The 12,598-nt window shown below is 44.4% G+C and overlaps 1 protein-coding gene across 2 annotated transcripts in view; it reads right to left on the minus strand.

Annotated features, from left to right (window-relative positions):
• LOC104364349 (homeobox protein PKNOX2) overlaps window positions 1-12,598 on the minus strand; it is a 90,411-nt gene that overhangs the window by 35,415 nt on the left and 42,398 nt on the right. For both annotated transcript variants that reach the window (XM_042800669.1, XM_042800668.1), the window contains exons 2-3: window positions 603-754; window positions 197-282 (exon numbers count right to left, since the gene is read on the minus strand). The gene's annotated coding sequence lies outside the window, so the exon portion shown is untranslated. The remainder of the gene's footprint in view (window positions 1-196; window positions 283-602; window positions 755-12,598) is intronic.

The following is a 12,598-nucleotide window of genomic DNA, read 5'->3' on the forward strand; positions in this document are numbered from 1 at the left end:
CTATAATTCCACCTTAAATGCTCATTGTATTTAGGGAAGGGGATGATATAATTCAGGTGTACCCAAAACCAGCAGAAATTCTCCCAAATAAAGCCCCACCAAGGTCACAACTCATCACATCCCATTGGATTACTATATATAATTGCACAGTTAATATACATAATTGCCTATATAATATAAAACAAAACAGCCTTACCGTTTGGGGGGTGCTCGGGGAGCCACTGCCCTGCAGGAGTCCTCCCGTTGCCCCAAAACCAAAATATTCTGGGAAAGGATCACAACCTAGGAAAGAAAAGGATGAAATATTTGAATATTGAGAGAAAACAATGAAATGAGAAGGCAAAATATTAAGCAGAGGATGAAACTTTCTGCACTAGGGAAGGTGTTTTGGTGGCATCAACCAAGCCACGGTGGGCAAGTCCACTCTTAGTGCACTTTTTTTGCAGGATAGTGGGGAAAATAGAAAACTTAGGTGGGAATATCCCCTTGGAGGTGAAAGCAGGGCTGATGGCTGAGCTAAATAAGACCAGGGTTTTGCCTGGGTAGGTTTGAACATCTCCCAGGAAGGACAAAAATTAAACCAAAAGTTTCAGAGGTCGAACCGAGACTTGTCCAGAAAATAAAGGTGTGCTCGTTGTCGGCCTGGCCACAAACGATGAAGGGTGACGTGGTCCCGTCCTGTCCTTTTCGGCTCCTGGAGGGTGGTGAATCCCCAGCACGGGATCTCACTGAGGGTTAGTGGTACAATCGGGGTCTGAAAAGGAGAAAAAAAGAGAAAAAGCAATGAAATAGCACTGCTGTTGGCCGCGACCCCATTTCATGCTGATTGTCACCATCCCCCTGGTTAATTATAATCTTTGCTTGAGTGTAAAAGTGCTTTTATTCTCAGGCTCAGATGGCATGAACTACAGAAGAGCCATTAACTCAAAAACAGAGGAGCTCCCAGCAGTTATTTAATAAGGAAAAGTCCACACAGATGTTAGAGATGATGCCGCATCTACCAAGGATTTGGCCTTTACAGAGGCTGAGATTGGGATTTCTAGACCCACCTAAGCAGATCCAGTGGAAAAACAAAGATAGGCTGAGCAAGGATCAGCATGGCCACAGGGGTGTTTTGTGTTTGACTGCAAAAAAAGGAATAAAAGATATAAAATCCCCCAGATCTCTGAATATACACCACCTTTAGCAAACCCCTCTGACCTCCCTTATACATCTAATAAATGTCCCTTGATATATATCACCTCTACATATTACCTCCATGTTAGGTGATAAACATCACCTGAGATCTCCAATATATGCCTGATATATCTACCTTGATATATATCACCTGGCAGAGAGCTCCTCAGATCTCCAGTATATGTCTGATATATGTCCCTTGATACACATAATCTCTGTTGAGCTCCTCAGATCTTCAGTATACATCTGATATATCTACCTTGATATAAATCACCTCTAGACAGCTCCTCACCAATATATATCTGACAAATACATCTCAGATATATGTCACTTGCCTGGAGCTCCTCAAATCTCCATTACATATCTGATACATCTAACATGATATATATCATCCCTGGCGAGCTCCTCAGATCTCTGACGTATATCTCATATATGTCCTTTGATACACATCACCTCTAGAGAGATCCTCAGATCTTCAATATACATCTGATATATCTACCTTGATATATATAACCTGGTACAGAGCTACTCAGATTTCTGATATATGTCTAGTATATATATCAATATATATATATATATATATATAAACACCTTGATCTGCTGAGCTGCTCAGATTTGAATGTACATCTGATATATGCACCTCTGGATACACATCACCTTTAGAGAGTTCCTCAGATATCCAAGGTACACCTGAGGGATGCATCTCTGCTATACATCACCTGCAGAGAGCTATGTCTTGCATGGTGAGGCCGTATGGGAGGCTCATTAGTACTGTTTTCCCTGGTTTTAAGTCCATCCCAAACCCCTTGAAATAACAATACTTGCATTTTTGTGCTCTTACAACCTGTATCCATCATCACAGACAGGAGTACGGGTCCAAAAGACAGAGGTATATGGGGAAGTTTGCATAGGAAGCATAATTTCTGGAAACCTGGACATCACCAAGGTCATTGTCTAAGGAGAGATATGGAAGCAACTGGATGATTTAAGGGCAAAATTGGGCAGAAGCCCTCAAACATGGAAAACTTGGTGAAAAGGGTGAAAGGTCAAGAGCCCCTTCACTTCTTAGGCAAGTGTAGGTCCTCCCAAGAGGTTTAGAGACCTAATCTGGGTTATGCTAAATGCTCAGAAGGGGCTTAATTCTTCCACTGCAACACCAGCTGAAATATCCTTATGGATATTTATGATTAGGAATAAAAAAATCCTACACGCTCATGCCTTGGAAAAGCATGTGCAGGCTGACGCCAAATACACATCGTGGACCTGGAACTTGATTTGCACTGGATTTGTCCTGACAACATGATGAAAAAGCTCATGTTTTGCAGCGATCCTTCATCCCTGTAAAGACTTTTTTCTGCCTCCTGGGAGAGCTCTTTATCATCTGGGCTCAACATGTAAACAAAACATGAAGAGTGGAGGAAAATGAGCAGATAAATAAGGTTCTGCCAGTGCTAAAAGAGCTCTGATAGAATGATCTTCATCCTTGGAGGTGATTAGGACCGAGGTCTTGGATGCTGTAGGCATGTAAGACAAAAATACAGGCTTGTGGACCTTCTGTACAAAAGATGCCATTTTCGTCCCCAGCACCAGCACCAAGAGCCAACCCCATCAGGGACATCTCCCTGAACAACCCTTGCAGAGGGAAATGTCTTTTTGAACCAGCACACACTTTTAGTGACTTCAAAAGGTATCCTTTGAAGTTTAGTGGAGGCCTTTGAAGTCTTCCCAACACAAAAGGGAATGGAGCAGGCGCCTCCTTCAAGATGCTCCGCCATGGATAACGCAAGCCAGCAAGATACAAGGTGTCCCAGACACCTGCTCGGAGCAGCTGCTTGAGGGTAATAAATGAGACATCATTTTTGACAAGTCATCAATTGCCCAAATTGCCCTAATCGATTCTCTCAAATGCCCTAAATCCTGATCTACTGGACCTGAATAACATCCCATGGCAGAGATGGGAACTCAGCATCCTGGGACCTCAGCCTGTACCCAGGTTGCAAAAAGCCAAGGGCATCACTGTCAATAAAGATTTAACTAAGTGTAAGGGAATGCTAATAAAGCTGACATTTAGGAAAAAAAATAAAATAGGATTTTCACAAAAAGTCTAGGATTTTAAAGCTAAAAGGCTTTTCCCATCATGTCATCTTATTTCTAATGTGAGCAGATCATGATGCTTCCAACCTCATCATATCAATGCTGTTTAATTGTGACTATAAGTTTTTAATAAATTTAATGTCAGCTTCTCTGACCTAAGTGGAAACAACAAATAGTGAAATCCCTAATGCTGCTGGGTTTCGCTGAATTACTTTTATTCCCCATGTTATGCCCAGAAGCAAGCTGTACAGACCTCAAACTCTACACCTATGGGAACAACCAAAGAAACCCTGTATGTGTGAAAAATAGTATAAAGGCAGAAATCAAAGCTCAAACTTCAGTTTAACTCTTTAAAGAGCTCCAAGGGGCAATCATGGCTCTCCAAGCACTTTGACAGCACTCACTGCCATCTGCAATGAGGACCATTGCAAGAAAAACATTTGATTAGCTGTTTTTTTTCCCACCATGGTGCAATTTCTGTAGCATCTCCAGCCTCTGAGTAAGGGCTGGGGCTGGGTGTTGGGAATGCTCTAAGGTACAAAAAGCAACATGGTATTTCATCCTTCTCCATTCCCAGTCCCACAGGTTAAACCTGGTGATGCACTAACCCCACCCTTGCCCAGAGAGAGTGAAAAGATTTAAGACATGCCCATACACACACAATATTTCTGTATTTCTGCAAAAGCAAAGCTGTTTTGCTGCAAAACAGTCCGGGAGAGATGAGTCCATTGGTGGAGTTCCACTATAGGCAATTTGCATTATCCAAAGGAGGCACGTATGGAAATATCGGACACACCACCACCACCACCCCCCCCCTGATGTGCACATGTGTGCACATCTGGGCCCGGGGAACAAAAGCGGCCTCGCTACGCCGCACCGATAAATAATGGAAAGTCAAAGTGCCCCGCAGAAGTGGCACCATACTGTTCAGCCTCAGGCGAGATGGAGGAAAATTCGGTACCCATGAGGTCTGGAACAGTGGGATTAATAACACATCAATTTTAATGCAGGGTGGGTTGTGGTGGTTTTTTTCCCTTTTCCTTTTTTTTTTCTCCTGCTTCACAAACAGTAAAGTGAATGTTTGAGCATCTCGGTGGGGGGTTAATGAGGACTCTGATTAGTTATTCAGATTTGCCGATGCTGCCTCCATCCATCTTCGGATGGGGGAATAACAGGAAAGGGTTTGCAGAAAAAGCTCTTAAAGACTACCTGCTTGGCTTTCGCAGCTCAGGCAGATGCAGGTTTCGGGGAGCTCATGCTTCAGGGGTCTCCAAAACTGAAATCTTAGCACCAGCTTTGTAGTGGAAAAGCACATTCTCCCATCATTTATGTGATATGCAAAAAGCTGCTGCATGTTGGGCCATGCTGATTCCTATAAAGGCTCAAGGGAAAGTATTTGGATTTGTGGGGTTTTTTCACTGGGAAAACAAATTCTTGGGTGCTTTTAATAAAAATTGTGTGCAATTATAGTCAGAGGTGCATAACCAAAAATGATGGATGCATGGATTAACTGTTGCAAGGATGCACAGATGAACAGATGCATCAATGCACAGATGCAAGGATGCACAGATGGAAGGAAGGATGGACCATCCCATAAGCCACTACCAGTCTGCAAAAATGCAACATCGTCCACTGTTGCAGTATTTCACACAGCATCCCATAGAAGATAATATGTCCTTGAGAAAAATCAAGGACCTCACCTCTTTGTTCTTTGGCTCAGAAATATTTTAAGCAAGTTGAGCCCACCCACTGCTGGTGTATTTTGGGGTTTATTTCTAGATTTAGGCTTTTGTTCTTCACCTGCATCAAAAAAAAACAAAAGACAACCAGAGAAAATAGATGGCACGTCTCTGAAATGGTGATGCAAAAAGGTTTAAAGGGTGGAGCCAGCGCTGAGTGTCATGGCAGTGCAAAGAGGTGTCATCAGAAAAACTAGGCATTATTTTAGGATTCACTTTAGGATTCATTATTTCTTTGTCAAGAAATACTGTAAGGATGGACTGGGTGGTGACAGCACTCTCTCAACAGTGAATTCATCCCAGTGATGAACATCAGCATTTTACTTCTAGATGGCTCTGGTTTTGAGACTCACTCAACTTAGCATCCAAAGGAGGCTTTTGGGGGGATAAACTCCCCAGTATTTGTGTCACTCCCCATAGCGCCTGCCAGGATCTCAAAAGAAAGACAAACTGGAGTTATCCATCTGATTTTGCAAACGCTGGGGCTTCTCCAACCCAAGCAGGCTCTTTTCCCTGGGACCGCCTCCATATGCTTCCTCTCCATTTTAAACGGCATGTTAATTGTTCTGAATTAACAGCTCCAGCTGGAGGAGCAAACAAGCAATTTGCAACCGTAAGATAACACCCAACTTATCTCAAGTGATTTAAGTTGGGGTTTTTTTGAGGGGAAATCTTGCCTTTCTGTTTTCAAACGCACTGATCAGAGCTTGGCTAAAATCACATCACCTAGAGGATTAATGCACCCATTTAGCAGAAGTGGCTATTAGCACACAGACACAGGAGGAGGTGGGATGGTAGGACAAAAAGAAGACAAGAAATCTCTGCATTTGGCTTTACTTTAGAGACAGGAGAAATATAATCTGTCGTCTTCACTACTTGGCAACCCAATGATTGCAGTAGGGCCCATGGATGTTTTCTCCGCAACACATTTTTTTTTGCATTACATTTACATTTTTTTTCAAAATATTTATGTTCTCAAAAAAAAAAAAACCTTTCAGGCTTTATCCCTTTGACCTCTTTCATCTCTTTTGCCCTTTTCTTTTTTCATTTGCTGCTAGATAGAGGAGGTGAAAGACCACAGCAATTATTTGTTTACAAGTCTGGATCTCCAACATGGATAGATTTTTTTTTTTTTTTAATTGGCATTTTCACCACTTTAAAACATTTCTAATATCTCCAAAGTGTGAGATTCAAGAAGCAAAGTCCAACCCCATCTCCCCAACCTGTCATGCCTGGTTTCAAGAGGAACCAATGGTGCTGGCAGTGAAAAGGACCCTACATAAATGTTATTTCTCCTCCGGGAATGCACAACTGCTTTGGAAATGCACAAAAAGCTGTCTATGATTACAACCAAGTGTCTGCTGCCAGATTGAGTGGAAACTCCTCTTGCTACCCCAAATAAGATTGAATTGGGAGTCAATGTCCATCAACACCTAACAGCTTTCCAAGAGCACCAAGGCTGGGTCCCATCAGGTGACCAGTGTTGTGGATGGAGTCATGGTCCTCCAACAAGGTCTTCTGTTGAAGTCAGGACAGTCTGCCTCCATTTTATAGGGGAAAAGGGGTTTAATTTTGCCCTGAAGACACTAAGAAGGGACACTGAAATGCAATGATGCAATCTTCCCTAATGTTCAGAGGCACCTCCAAAATACAGACCCAACACCAGAGGCCATGGGCAATGCTGCTGGGACTCAGGCAGCCTTGGATGCCTGGATCCTCAGGGCCAAGTTGCACTACCTGACAACCTCCTGGTTCGCATGTAAAGTAACAGGAGAAGAGATAAATCACTTTGGCACCTTCCCTGGGCATGGCAGCCCTCGATAAAGGACCAAAATTCAAGGGAGGCAGCCTGACACCACACTATTCCCAGCACACCCTGTTACACAGATTAATCCTTGATGGAGAATTACAATTAGGGCTCCGTTTTAAGGAGATATCAGCAATCAGATATCTTATCAAATGCCACCTCAATTATTCAAATAATCCCTGGCTCTTAGATTTGGGTGCTGTTTAGGGAAAGCGGTCCCATTAACGTGCTGACACTTCCCCATCACGTCCAGCGTCCTCAACTTCATGTCTGATTACAGAATTTGCATTCAATTTAATTTTTTCCATCTGGAGTAAATGAATAATCCGAGTACCTACCCCAGCCTTAATTACATTTGTTAAATTAAAAACCCGGGATGTGAGAAATTTAAATGCATGTAGCTCCACAGCCAGACAAACCTGCACGTTCAACCTGCCGCAGCCCTGCAATCTCCTGCTCCAATTTCTCTTCCTTCCCCACAGCCAGGCATCAAAGAAATTACAACTAGAAAACAAAAATTCTTTCTAAATGATGAAACAATGGATGATCTTTTGACATTTCCAGTGCTGTTTGCAGGGGAATGAGATAAAATGTAATAAATCCATATACTTCTGTGTGTTTCTTGGCTCCAGCAGCTAAAATTTCCATCTCTTTATGCAGGAGTCCTGGGGAGCAGAAATCCTTGATAATGCCAAACAATTCAACACTTTATTTTCTCTTTACTCCACACCACGCAAAACACAGGCTTCAAGCTGCCAGCTGCTGGGAGTGAAACCAGATGCCACATCCCTTTTCCATATGGAAACAGAAATCACCTCATCTGGGGGCGTGCACATGCTCCCCTTGGTTGCAGCCCTCTGTGACCCCAGGGTTGCTACTGGCATGCGGCAAAGCCTCTCCCCAACAGCAAAAAAAAGTCATTGCAACGGTGCAATTGTAATTTTTTACACTCAGCCCAGATCCTGCTACCATCAGCCCTGAAGAATAGCAGGGAAGATTTGCCCCAAGCCACCAAGTTCTCTAATTTTAAAATAAAAAGGTAAACAGAGAGATGGAAATAAAACCACTGAATTTGACGTTTTTTAAAAATAGCTTTGCAGAACCTTGCTAAATTCCCCTTTTTTTTTGAGAAGATGAAACTTAAAAGGCTGGAATTAATAGGTGGACTCAAGGTGGTAGCAAGAAAAGTGTCCAAATAATTAAAGAAAAATTAAACATAAATGGAAGACAAAGCATTTCCAGCTCTGTCCATTTTACAAGCAATACTCCTTATATCATGTGATGGGAAATGTCAAATAAATATATTTGGGTGTTGATCTAGATGTCAGCGACAATGAAAATGTTGAGGAAAGTCTGTTCTTAGCACTCCCAAAGACTCAATTAAATAACTTACGTGTGAGTGACTGCAACGATAATAATCCCCCCAGTTTGAGGCTTGCAAGACCGGTAATAAAACACGGCTAAAAATATTCAGAAAGCCACGCTTGGGTAAAGTGAGACAGGTGAAAGCAGAGCTGAAAATAGCTTTTCCCTTTGCTCCCAGCGTGCTCGTAGCCAGGCGACATTTCTGCACTCCGGGGAAGCTGGATTTGACTCCCTGCCCCCAGAATATCCCCTTGGAGGGGTGTAACAGAGTGTGTGTGTCCCAGCACAGCGGCAGGATTTGGCCATCAGAGAAATCCCCTCCAAGCAGGTGGCTTGGATGCTGTCTGATGGACGTTGCAGGTCCCCATCCTTTCTGGCTTTCTTCTGCTTTGTTTTGAGTTAACAGTTATGGTGCCGGAGGAGAAAACATCATGTTTTAGCAATGAGGTCCCCAGTGAGGCTGTTTAAAAATTAATTAGTGCTATGCAACATATTAGCGATGAATAGTAATTTTAGCTTTTGCACCTACTTCATTGCCATCAACGCTGTCATTATTCCAGATTTTTTTATGGTCCTCAGCCAACCAGGACTTAATACGGAGTATACCAAAGAAATTGTCGCCCGTGTGTCCTGGAAATACTCCATTCAACAGCAACCACACACCCCAATGTGTTTTCTGTGGAGCTTTTAAATAAATTAATGTCATGTTTGCTGAGCTGGCTGGGAAGTAGAGGAACCTGCTCCATGAGCGCCATCCCATCATGCCAAAACTTCAGTTGTCCAAGGGTACGAGCCTATCTAGACCTCCCATGGCTCCTACACAAGGTGGGTGTTGTGGTATGGAGAAGAAGGCTGTGGATCCTGGCTTCATCCATGATGGAGGATGGAGGTCCTCTCTCCATGGATGGAGATCCTCCGTGAGTGAAGATCCCCCAACCCTGAGGATGGACAACCTTCAAGGATGGAGAGCCCCCATCCCCAAAGACAGAGATCTGCCAACCCCAAGGATGAAGATTTCCCCCTACAAACCCAAGAAAGAAGATCCCATAACCCAAAGATGGAGACCCCCCCAGTTCTGGCCTCAAGGATGCACCTCCACAAAACACAAGGATAGAGATCCTTCCTAACCCAAGGATGAAGTTCCTTCTAACTCCATGGACGGAAATCCCCCCAATGGCAAAGATGGGGATCCCCTGACTCCAAAGGAGGAGATCTCCAAAGCTGGAGGAAGGAGATTCTCCTAGTCCCAAGTATGGGGATCCCCGCCAGTCCTGAGGATGTGGATCCCCAAAACCCAAGGACGCTCACAACCCTGAGGATGGAGATTCCCCAAACTCCAAGCACGGAGATTCCCCAACCTAAGAATGGAGCCTTTCCAAGGAGAGACATCTCCTCCAGCCACGATGATGAAGATGCCCTCAAAACCCAAGGATGGAGACACCCCCCCCCTTCCCTAATCCCAAGGTGGGCAATCACCCCCTGGGACCTCACTGGCTGCACCCCGCACTGCACTGGGCAGGACCTGGGGGAATCACCCTGGTCTGGTGATGGCCACCCCCCCAAACTGCAACCCCAAATGAGCCACCATCTCGCTCCTTCAGGCAGCAAGCAAGGTGGTGGGGACCAAGGAGCCTCACCGCGTCAGCCACCTTCAGGAGGACGGTGAAGCTGAGGGGGATTTGCAAGGACATCTGGAATATATTCATTTTACGGCATGTTTCATATCACAGACAGGTACTTTGAAGCAGTTAAGTAGTAGCAGGGCGGCACGTCCCCATGGGTGGGCTGCAGTTTGTGCTTTCAGCCCGAGCTGCCCCAGCATGACAAAGGGGCTGGGGAGACAGAGCTGACATTTTCCAAACAGAGCTTTGTGCCTCTGGGGGCAAATCTAGCAAGAAATTAAAACTCAAAAGGCGTGCCTCCCCCAACCCATCCCCTCCCCCCCCCCAAAAAAAAAAAAAAGAAACCAACCCCCACATCTAAGTGATGTTGATCCCCACATCAGGCCATTAACAGTCCCATCACAAATTGTAAATGACTCAGATAAATTAAATGGCTTAGCAGCTGTGAGGAAAGGCCCTTCTGAAGATTCATTTGTTTCACGAAAAAGAAATTAGTCAGGAATTTAAAATCTTTTCCAGCAGCTTGACGCAGACGCCCTGCCAAAGCCCACATGTTGCTGCTCGCACAGCCCCAGGATGCAGCCGGCCCCCAAAAGGAAGAGTCCTCTGTGAGCATCCAAAAGTGGGGGGATTCGGGCGTGCTCCCATTAGCATGCCACTAACCGGGCTGCACCTCCTCCCAGCAAACCTATTAAAAGCCTCAATCAATGAAGAGGTCTGAAAATGGGAAGATTTCACCCAAAACACCCCCATGGTGAGGGAAAGCTAGCGGCAATAAAAAAAAAAAAAAAATGGGGAGAGACAGTAACGAAGGGACAGCTTAGAGCAGGGCAAGAAATTGGTGGTTGCAGTGGGTGCAGTGAGGTGCAATGATTCACCCCCCAAATACAGTGAGCCCCCGTGATTCACCCCCAAATACAGTGAGCTGCAGTGACTTGCCCCCAAAAGCAGTGAGACGCAGTGATTTGCCCTCAAAAGCAGTGAGACGCAGTGCTTTACCCCCAGGTGCAGCAAGATGCAATGATTTACATCAGATGCAATGAGATGAACTGCTTTCTCCCCAGTGCTGTAAGTCACAGGGATACACCCCATGTGCCGTGAGCTGCAGTCAGTTACCCCCCAAAAGCAGTGAACTACAGTGATTTAAACCCAGGTGCGGTAAGATGCAGTGGTTTACCTCCAAAAGCAGTGAGCCACTGTGATTTACCCCCAGATGCAGGGAGACACGATTTCCCCCAGCTGCAGCACATTTACCCTATGGTTCCCCACAAACCCCAAACCTTCTCACTTTCCTAATGCTTCCAGGCAGGGGAACACCTGGGCCAAGCTGTGCTCAATGCAGATGCCCTTTTTCCAATGTTAACACATGAAATTAATGTGTTAAACCTCCCCATGTTCAGAGGCTTCCCTGGCAAAGACCTGCTCTCCATCCATGTTCCTTTTAGCTCATGTAAAATTCAGGGATTTTTCACCTTCAGATGCTATTTTGCAGGCAGCAGCATCTCAAAACCCCTTTTACTGGAAGTTCAGAGATATAAAAGATGTAAAACACCCCTAAATTATTCACATGGCATTTCAATTGAAGACCAGCTATGGGATAAAGGGAAGGATCTGGTGCCAGACCCATGACCTGGGGATGTCTCCTCATCTCTGGACAGAAAAACCCTTCTCTATTTACTGGGGAGAAGGGAATGGGGAAGAGGATAAAATAAAAGGGCTTCTCCCATCCAGAAAGGGCTGGAGAGCGAGGAAACACAAGGAGCACCCATTTTTCAGGTGCATCCAACCAGAGCAACCCAGTTGCTTTCGTCCTTTGGCAGCACTGAAGCTTTTCAAAACTTTTACAGGACCAGAGGAGCAAAATTAAAGTGGGGCACAGGAAGAGAAATTGCAAACCAAGAAACCTCACCCTGGTAAGAAGGGATAGAAGCAACCAAAAAAAAAAAAAAAAAGTGAAAAATTAATAAGAAACTCAGAAGTGATTTTGCATTTCAAATACAGGCGGTTTTCAAAGAGGAAAAACCCTGGAAGATCTTTTCTCTTCCAGTTTTTTATCTCTGTTTTGCTTTTTTCTGCTTCATTGAGCATCCAGGTGCTTCCAAACTGGGATTTCCATTTTCCTGGCCCCTGCTCAGTGCAAAACCCCAAGTGCAAAAAAATCCAAAGTCCCAGAAGTAGGAAACCAAGCCCTGCTCGATCCAAACTCAGCTTGATGCTCACTAATTACCCGGTAATAGTATTTATATGCTGCTGGCATGCTCGGAAATGCAGCTCCTAATAACCAGGGTCCACATCAATATTAATGTCCCGGCTTGACTCTTGATACCCAGGCACTGATGAGAGACAAAGAAGCATCACAGCAAAGTGAAAAGAGGGGCAGGAAATTAATTTTAAAAGTATTTTTCTGAGTTTGGCAGGAAGGGAGTGCTTGAAATCAAATGACAGGATCCCCCCTTAGCATGTATCGGCAATAAAAGCAAATATAAATTTTAAGTTCTCTGGGGCACAAAATACTCCAGCAGCAAAAAAATTTTCACCATCTGTAAGTCTTTCCCCAAATTTTGAGCTTTCCCATAGGTAGGAGCATGCTGGAAAAACTCTTTTTTTCTTGGTATGGTAACAGGTTTCTAAAATTCAGGGCTTTCCCCTTGCCTGAGTTACTCTCAGACAATTGGTTTCAAATACTCATCCCTGCAAACTTCGGTCTGCTTTTTGTTGCTCATGCAAAACTCCAGGCTTTGGGTTGGCTCCGCAAGAAATACTGCTTGAAACAACCTCCTGAGAAGCGCTTTTTC

This window comes from Tyto alba, unplaced genomic scaffold (assembly GCF_018691265.1).
Source record: "Tyto alba isolate M040663 unplaced genomic scaffold, T.alba_DEE_v4.0 Super-Scaffold_32, whole genome shotgun sequence".
NCBI lineage: Eukaryota > Metazoa > Chordata > Aves > Strigiformes > Tytonidae > Tyto > Tyto alba.